Raw genomic sequence first — 8476 nt, 5'->3', positions numbered from 1 at the left:
TCTTGCCTTGAGCAGGATACCTATCCATATGATCGACCACATCAAATATATTTACCTCAGCTTAAAGACTAGGCGAAGTCTAGGGATTCTGTTCGTTTAATGTCCACCCCGTTCCTTAACAGACTCCCTAGCGGAGCTGACACAACTGGTCTCTGAGATGCTGCTGGAGTCACCTAGGCTTTTGGTCCTGGGCGACCTCAACATCCCCCTCGAGGCCCCTCCTCAACATGCGCAGGATTTGCAAGGGCCTCTCTGCTGCTGCTGCTTATTCCACTGGTGGCCTTTGCGGGAAAGGAAGGTATGCGCTGGGGATTCAGCAGTCTCCCCTTTCTTCCCGTCTTTCTTCCTTTGAGGAGACTCCAGGCGAGCCCAAGGTGCAGAGCTGGACTCAGGAGGAAAAGGCAGGAAAGGAAGGCTCTGCTTTGGAAATAAAGCTCTCTCTGTGTATCTTCTATGTTTGTGTTTGTGTGTGTTTGCCTCTGCTGTTCTTATGGCTGGGAATGGAACAGAAAACTGAAGAGGGAATAAAGGGTCAGTTTAGCACAAATTCACAACTTCTGTGCATTTAAGAGTCCAGTGTGTTGAAATAGTAAAGAACTTTATTGAGAACACAGAGTCAAAAATTCAGTGGTTAAGCCAGAACTGCCCATTCCAAGCAAACAATACATTAAAACCCCAAACACCTAAAACTGCTCCCTCTTCCAAGCCTAGCTCCCCCCTCCAATTCCTACAGTCTATGCCCCACAGGTAACAAGCCCCGCTTTGCCATCCCTAGAAACTAGCCCTTTCTGTTAATACCAGCCTCCGACTTTCTTCAGCCAACATCCCACACAATGCAAAAGCTATCATTCCCATAAATATTCTAGACAGCTGCAACAAATCCCAGCCCCTCATCGAGCTAACCTATACCATGACCCACAATCCCCAGCCAAATAGACAACCCATAGCAACTATCTATACTATTAGCAAATAAAACCTAAACTTAACAAAATACAACTTTAAAACAAACAGACATATGGACAGAGAAACCTTACAAACAAAATCACAAGGGCCTTTTCTTAGCACCGTTGGATTGAAAATATTTTATATTCCTTACTGACAAAAATAATGTTAGTTTACTGCTGAGATTTGTGTGGCTTCGCGCCTGTGTGGACTCTCTGATGTGTCACTAGGCTTGACCTCTGAGAAAAACATTTCCCACAGTGCTGGCATTTGTATGGCTTCTCTCCTGTGTGGACTCTCTGATGTTTCACTAGGTTTGACTTCGAAGTAAAACATTTCTCACAATGCTGGCATTTGTATGGCTTCTATCCTGTGTGGACTCTCTGATGTGTCACTAGGACTGACTTCTGAGAAAAACATTTGCCACAATGCTGGCATTTGTATGGCTTCTCTCCTGTGTGGCCTCTCTGATGTGTCACTAGGACTGACTTCTGAGAAAAACATTTGCCACAATGCTGGCATTTGTATGGCTTCTCTCCTGTGTGGCCTCTCTGATGTGTCACTAGGTCTGACTTCTGAGAAAGACATTTCCCACAATGCTGGCATTTGTATGGCTTCTCTCCTGTGTGGCCTCTCTGATGTGTCACTAGGTCTGACTTCTGAGAAAGACATTTCCCACAATGCTGGCATTTGTATGGCTTCTCTCCTGTGTGGCCTCTCTGATGTGTCACTAGGTCTGACTTCTGAGAAAGACATTTCCCACAATGCTGGCATTTGTATGGCTTCTCTCCTGTGTGGCCTCTCTGATGTATCACTAGGTGTGACTTCTGAGATAAACATTTCCCACAATGCTGGCATTTGTATGGCTTCTCTCCTGTGTGGACTCTCTGATGTCTCACTAGGGTTGACTTCTGAGAAAAACATTTCCCACAATGCTGGCATTTGTATGGCTTCTCTCCAGTGTGGACTCTCTGATGTGTCACTAGGACTGACTTCATATAAAAACATTTCCCACAATGCTGGCATTTGTATGGCTTCTCTCCTGTATGGACCCTTCGATGCATGACAAGGATTGACTTGTAAGCAAAATGTCTCCCACAATGCTGGCATTTATGTGACTTCTTTCCTGTGTGGATTCTCTCATGACTCAAATATTTTTCTGTAAAGAAGCACAGTGACAGATAAGACTGAAAATCAGCGTTAAGGGAGGAGGGTGTTACCCATGATTTAGCCCTCATTAACCCCTCCTTATTGTAAGACGAATGAGTGAGTTCTGACTTAAACCCAGAGCTGAAGAACCGAAGAACCAACGAACTGTGCTTTAAACATAGCTAAAGGACCAAACAAGGTTCCGCGCAGAGCATTGATGTGACGAAGGTATTTGGCAACCGAGGCGAGGAAAATCTGAAAACTTGGAAGCTGAAGCGGGGTGCCGTCCAGGTGTGATGAACCATGACCGGGAAGAACCTTATCTCCTGAGTCGCCATGATGAGGAACTGACAGGACAATGGAGAACTTTGAACAGAACGAGTTGCTTTGAACACGGACTGATCTGAACAACCTGTCTGTCCTCCCAAAAGAGGAAGTTGAGTAATGGGCTGCAATATTGCAAGACTTCAGCAGCCAAGAGCCCAAGAGAAGAAAAAGTATAAAGACCCTGGACTTTCATCTCCATTTTGTTGGCACCATCCGCGGCAACGGTGTCATCCCCAGCCTTCGAGAACAACTGATCAATGTTCGGCGGAAGGAAAGTGTGTGTGAGTATTGTATGAATGTGTGAGTGAAAGAGCTCTTGATAATCAATGTTTGTGTTACTTGTGTGATTCAATAAATGTTACATGCATGGTGTTTAAACCCAAATTTGGTGTCTCAATGTCTTTCTCAGCCTTGCTGTGAATAGGTCCACGGAGGGAGAGGTTTTCATTACACGCTCTCAGGATAAACAGGTTGCCCTTACAATCTTGGGCATAACATTATTAGAGATTAAATTAAGAGAGTTACTGTTAGTAACCCAAGGATGACCGTACTACTTATGCCCCTAAATCCATGGAACAATTGTATCCTTATTTATAGGAGTTAACAAAGAAGAGATTGGAGGGGACTTAAGGGAATCACTGGAAGCAGATAGTCAGAAAAAGGAATGTTGCAAAAATATTCTATTAAACATGTGGAGAAATAGTTTGATTGGCAAGTGGCATCATATCCTGTGAGACTGCCATAAAGTCCTGAGTCAGAGACCAAGGCATGATGGAAGCTAACTGCAGAGGTCCCTTCATGCTGTGTGGCACCAGGAGATGACTCACAACCAATACAGTATACAGCTCACATGTAGATTGGTGTGGATTAGAGTTGTGTGTACAAGGGATGGTGAAGTTGATGGAAGTTGGAGAGGAGAGCTTGCAAATAATTGTATTATTAGGAGCAGGTAACTGTTAAAGTTGCCAGATATTGTGCATCTGCGATTATTTGTAGCAGATTTTTTTTTGGAACAGATGTAGAAACACCCATGTAATATCTTGAAATAATTATGACCCAGAGTCAGGCTATTACATTTTTATACAACTTCCATTTTGGAATTAATAGGATTGTATACGGTGTTTTCTGCACTATATCCATTTGACTGTTCTGTTTTATAGGAATCATTTTAGAAGTTTGAAGTTAATGAGTGGGTTGCCACTATAAACACTATAAACACGCCATGTGCATCTTGTATTCTGCTTGAAAGGCTATATAACTCAGCTTGGGAGATACTCGATTAGGATACAACTTTCTAAGCAACCGTGCCAAAGCTACTATTTTAAGTCTATATTTCTCAAAGTTATTTGGGACAATTTTTACCTGCCAGGTTAAGATTTCATTTTATGGATTGATGTTTACCCTTATTGCTACAATACAAATTACTTCTTGTGATGCTTTGTGTGTTTTTCAAGCTAGGCGATCCTGGCTTTGCTCCTGCCTTCCCCTCCTGGATCCCAGAGGCCTGATCCCCTTCCTTTTCTCCCTCCGCTCTCCAACCCTGCCTCTTGCCCATCTGCACTGCTTTACCATTTGACCTTTAGCATCTCTTCCCTGCCTTTCTGTTTTTCACATTGCCTCCATCTCTCTATGACAGACACACACCCACAGAGTGTGATGCACAAAAGGGACACTTTGAGGCTCATTTCTTGAGAAAGGCAAGACAATCATTATACAACTAATGCATTAGGAAAGGCAGAACAAGGAGTCTGGGACCTGGTTTCTGATATTAGTGAGGGTCAAGTGTGAGGGATGAGCCTTAAAACAACCTTAAGGCATCTCTAAGACAGGGATGAACTACTGTTGGGAAGTGGGGTGGTCACATTGGACCCCAGGGGATCTCAGGGGAAACCCCAAATTGGGTTGCCTAAAAATATGGTATAATGTTTTGCCCCTCAATATCCCACAGCATCCCTTTGTGGAAGTGGAGGCCATTTTGCCACTGTTGGGCCCTCTCTGATCCATTGAAGGGCCAAGGGAGGCCTTTTTCCCCATGAAGCCTCTCCAGAGCCTCATAAGGCTGGAAGAGGGGCCACAAAAGCCAGGAAACCTGCTCAGGAAAGGGCTGAGGACCATTTAGGGGCAAAAAGCATTAATCTCCATGGCTCCTTACCACAAAATTCCAGAATTGGCAGTTTAGGATTGGATATTGAGAATCCTTACAAAGCGGAGAACAATAGTGCCTCACTAAAACTAGAAATTCCAAGATTCCACAGGAAGTTGTTATGACAAATTACGTGTGAAAGGAAACTAGGAATGGTAGTAGAGCACAAGTTGAACATGTGTCAACAGTGTGATGCAGCAGCTAAAAAGGCCAATGTGATCCTAGGCTGTATCAATAGGAGTATAGTGTCAAGATCAAGGGAAGTAATAGTTCCACTCTATTCTGTTTTGGTCAGGGCTCACTTGCAATGATCCTGTGTCCAGTTCTGGGCACCACAATTCAAACAGATGTTGAGAAGCTGGAGCATGTCCAGAGGAAGGAAACCAAAATGGTGAATGGTCTGGAAACCATGCTCTCTGAGGAATGACTTAGGGAGCTGGGTATGTTTAGCTTGGAGAAGAGAAGGTTAAGAGTGGATATGACAGCCCTGTTCAAGTATTTGAAGAGATACTGAGTATGCAGCAAGCTTGCTTTCTGCTGCTCTAGAACAAAGGACACAGAACAATGGACGCAAGTGTTAGGAAGGATCGAATCAGGGGAATTTAATTAGCTCAACTTTACAAGAGGCGTGTCCTAACAACGCACGCAGCGGATTGGGTCCCTATGTGTATACCAGAGGTCATATAGACCAACCCCAAGAAACAGAGATTGCAATGTCAATGAGTTGCATATAAAATATAAACATTTATTAAAGCCACACAACCAAAAAGGGATCACACACACACACACACGCACATTCAATGCTAAAGCAAGGGAGGGGAAGAGTTGGGGGTAAAGGAGAAAGGATAGAGGCACCGTTGAAATATTTACCTTAGGAGTCTTCTCCAAGTGACAGATGTGAGGGATGTTGGTAAGTGAACACGGCAGCGGGGAACAGAAAGCAAGTGGCAACCGCGATGGCTAGGAGCTAAGTTCCAGCGGGCTAAGCTAACAAGAGGCCCGAAAGAGACAGTGGGCTTTGGCTTGCCCAAGTGATTTCAGCAGGGCACAGTGCCCAAGAGAGCTCCGGAGCGATTGCTCAACAGAGTTGAGGTTTGGAACTGTAGCTCAGAAAGCCCAAAGGAGGGCTGGAATCTGGGTCTTATTTATACTGCGAAACGTATCCTCAGGCTATAGCTACCTGCAGAACAAAGGTCTTCATGGCTATCTATTGACTAAGACTAAAGTTAAACAATGGATACACAAAAGGGTCTGCCACTTCTTTGGGAGAAGACTACAATGTAGATGGCTGGGTACTTAATACCATCAATAGGTGAGGCAAACTTCCTTTGTCCTCATTCAGGTTGCCTGCGATAACGGCAACTCCCAGAACTGGTTTTAAAGGTTTAAATCTACCTTTCTGCTTTAGCCATGGCCTGCTAGGCTTGTCTGGCTACGTGGTCAGCTCGCTTTTGGGATAATGGCGGCTGTGATGGGGTCAGTCAGGGGTCATGATTTTTGATCGCTTGGTACCCAAAATTTATATAAATCCAAACTCGATCACACAAGCCACAGGAAAAAAGGTTCCACCAAAATATTAGGAGGAACTTCCTGACAATAAGAGCTATTCAACAGTGGAATCTACTCCATCTAGAGCATGGTGGCATCGCATTATGGTTATTATTATTATTATTATTATTATTAATTTCAAATTAATGGACATGGAACAATGGATGCAAGCCACAGAGACAAGAGATTCCACTTAAACCTTAGGAGGAACTTCCTGATAGTAAGAGCTCTTCAAAAGTGGAATATACTCCCTCAGAGTTTGGTGGAGTCTCTTTCTTTGGAGGTCTTTAAACAGAGGCTGGATAGCCATCTCTTGGGGGTGCTTTGAATGTCTATTCCTGCATGGCAGAAGATTGAACTGGATGCTCCTTGTGGTCTATTTCAACTCTTTGATTTTATAATTCTAAAGTGGAATCATAGCACTCTGACAGTGAATTATGAAAGGGCCCTCCGTCTTCAAAGGAAGTGAAATGGATTCAGGTTCCTTACCCACAGAGGCTACATTTCCATAATTCTCCATCATCGCATAACTGTACATCAGTCTCTGTTTGTTCGTTAACAGTTTCCATTCCTCCTCAGTGAAATATACAGCCACATCTGGAAAGGTCACCTGGAATAGAAAATAGCCCTGATCCAGAGAGTGACTAAACAAAAGGGGAGGAAAGCACATGGTGCATCGCAAATATTATTTCAACACTTCAGAATTCAGTCCAGGAAATAAACTTTAAATTCTGCAAGAAAGCAAAAAGCTACAGCCTTTGAGATCCAGTTTGTCTCGAATCCTTTCAATATAATATACAATATGATAAACATATTCGGCCATTTCTGGAATATTATTGATTGATTAACATACTGGCTATTCCAACATGTATATTAGTTTTCATTTAGCCATATTTCACCTAATTTCAGAGGCAAATTTCATTTTTAATAAACAGTTCTGGGGAGTACTCTGGGCTTGAGGGCCACTGGGCCCACCCTCAATTTAAGTCCAGAGATATTCTTCCATATCATCCAGCATTTCACAGATGGGGAAAGCAACACACATGTGGACAAGCAACACCAGAAGTGGGTCAAGATGGCCAAAGTTGTTAATGATAAAGATCACACAAGCGAGAAAGGGTACAGCATTTTGCTTTTGGCTTAGACTCCTGGCAAGGGCAAGACCCTGCCCCCTTCTCTCCTCCCCTCTCCCCTCTTTTGCATTGATGGGCTGTAGACTCTTTTGAACCTGGAATGCACTTTGCAGCAACTGAACTGACCTGAGGAGAAAGGAGGAAATGGGAGGAGGAGAGTGAAATAGGACATTTCCTAAGCCCCTGAAAAAATGAGGAGACAGAGGATTAACCAAGACTCTCTCTGCCAAACTGGGACAGTATCTTCTTCGCTTGCTTTCATGATCCAGCCCAGACACAGATGAAAATAACAGTCAGGATGGCAACTTACCAAAGAGCTGTTAACCCTCGGCAGCCTCTTTCTGTTGGAGCCCAGCTCCGTCTGCTTGGCCTTTGTGTTGGCCATCAGGTGGGCAGGGGGATCCTGGTGGCCCTGCACTTTGGTCACTTCCAGCAAACAATGTCCCAACGCTGTGTACAAGGGGATCGTGATGAAGTTCCTGAGAAAAGAGACCAGGGTAAGGCTTGCAAGAAAGCCTGCAGCAGTCAAAGACACAGAGAAGAGCATCCTGCTGATGACATATGCAGGTAACATATGCCTCCTTTGGGCCGATGTAGAGGTGAGCATCCCCTTCCTCCCTCTGCACCAAACAAAACCCCCTGGACCTAGCACAGACTCACTGCAGCTCCCCTACACAACACTTACTCCATGCCTTGTGAGAGTAGCTGGGGATCAGGGGATGGGGGATTAGAAAGGGTCCTGACTATATCCTCATAGCTGGATGTGAAATGAGTGCATTATCTGCTGAAACCTGCAGAGGTCCACAATGCCCTCAGAGGAAGATTTCTTCATTTTGCTTCTGACTACAGAAACACAGCTGGATGCTTCTCTAATACCTCACACCAACACTCTCACCAGGCATGGAATGGCCATGTGGGATGCCTTCCACAACTGTATGGAAGGACCTGGGTCACTGAATGGCCAGTTGTAGTCTGATTCCACTCGGAGAAACACTGGAGCATAGAGGGTTGTGCTGGGTCAGGCTGTCTGGTCTGGTGGTTCCTCATTCTCCCAGTGGCCAAACCAGCAGAACTCTCTATGCTCCACTGTTGCTCTGGGTGGAATGAGTCTACAAATGGCCCTTCCCCAGGGAGGCCCCCGGTCAAGAAGGGCAGGAAAGGCGCTCTCTCTTCTCAGGCTGCTCCCCTTCCATGGGATCCAGCCCTTCTCCCAGGATCAGGGGGCACCAGAGGA

General features: G+C 44.8%; 1 pseudogene; it reads right to left on the bottom strand.

Annotated features, from left to right (window-relative positions):
• Positions 1-902: 902 nt before the first annotated feature.
• LOC149282427 (uncharacterized) overlaps positions 903-8476 on the bottom strand; it is a 179170-nt pseudogene continuing 171596 nt past the window's right edge.

The sequence above is a fragment of the Sceloporus occidentalis genome, unplaced genomic scaffold, assembly GCF_023333645.1.
Source record: "Sceloporus occidentalis isolate IW3139 unplaced genomic scaffold, rSceOcc1.0.p SCAF_114, whole genome shotgun sequence".
Taxonomy (NCBI): Eukaryota; Metazoa; Chordata; class Lepidosauria; order Squamata; family Phrynosomatidae; genus Sceloporus; species Sceloporus occidentalis.
The sequence above is the reverse complement of the archived record's forward strand: the minus strand, read 5'-3'. Positions and strand labels throughout refer to the sequence as shown.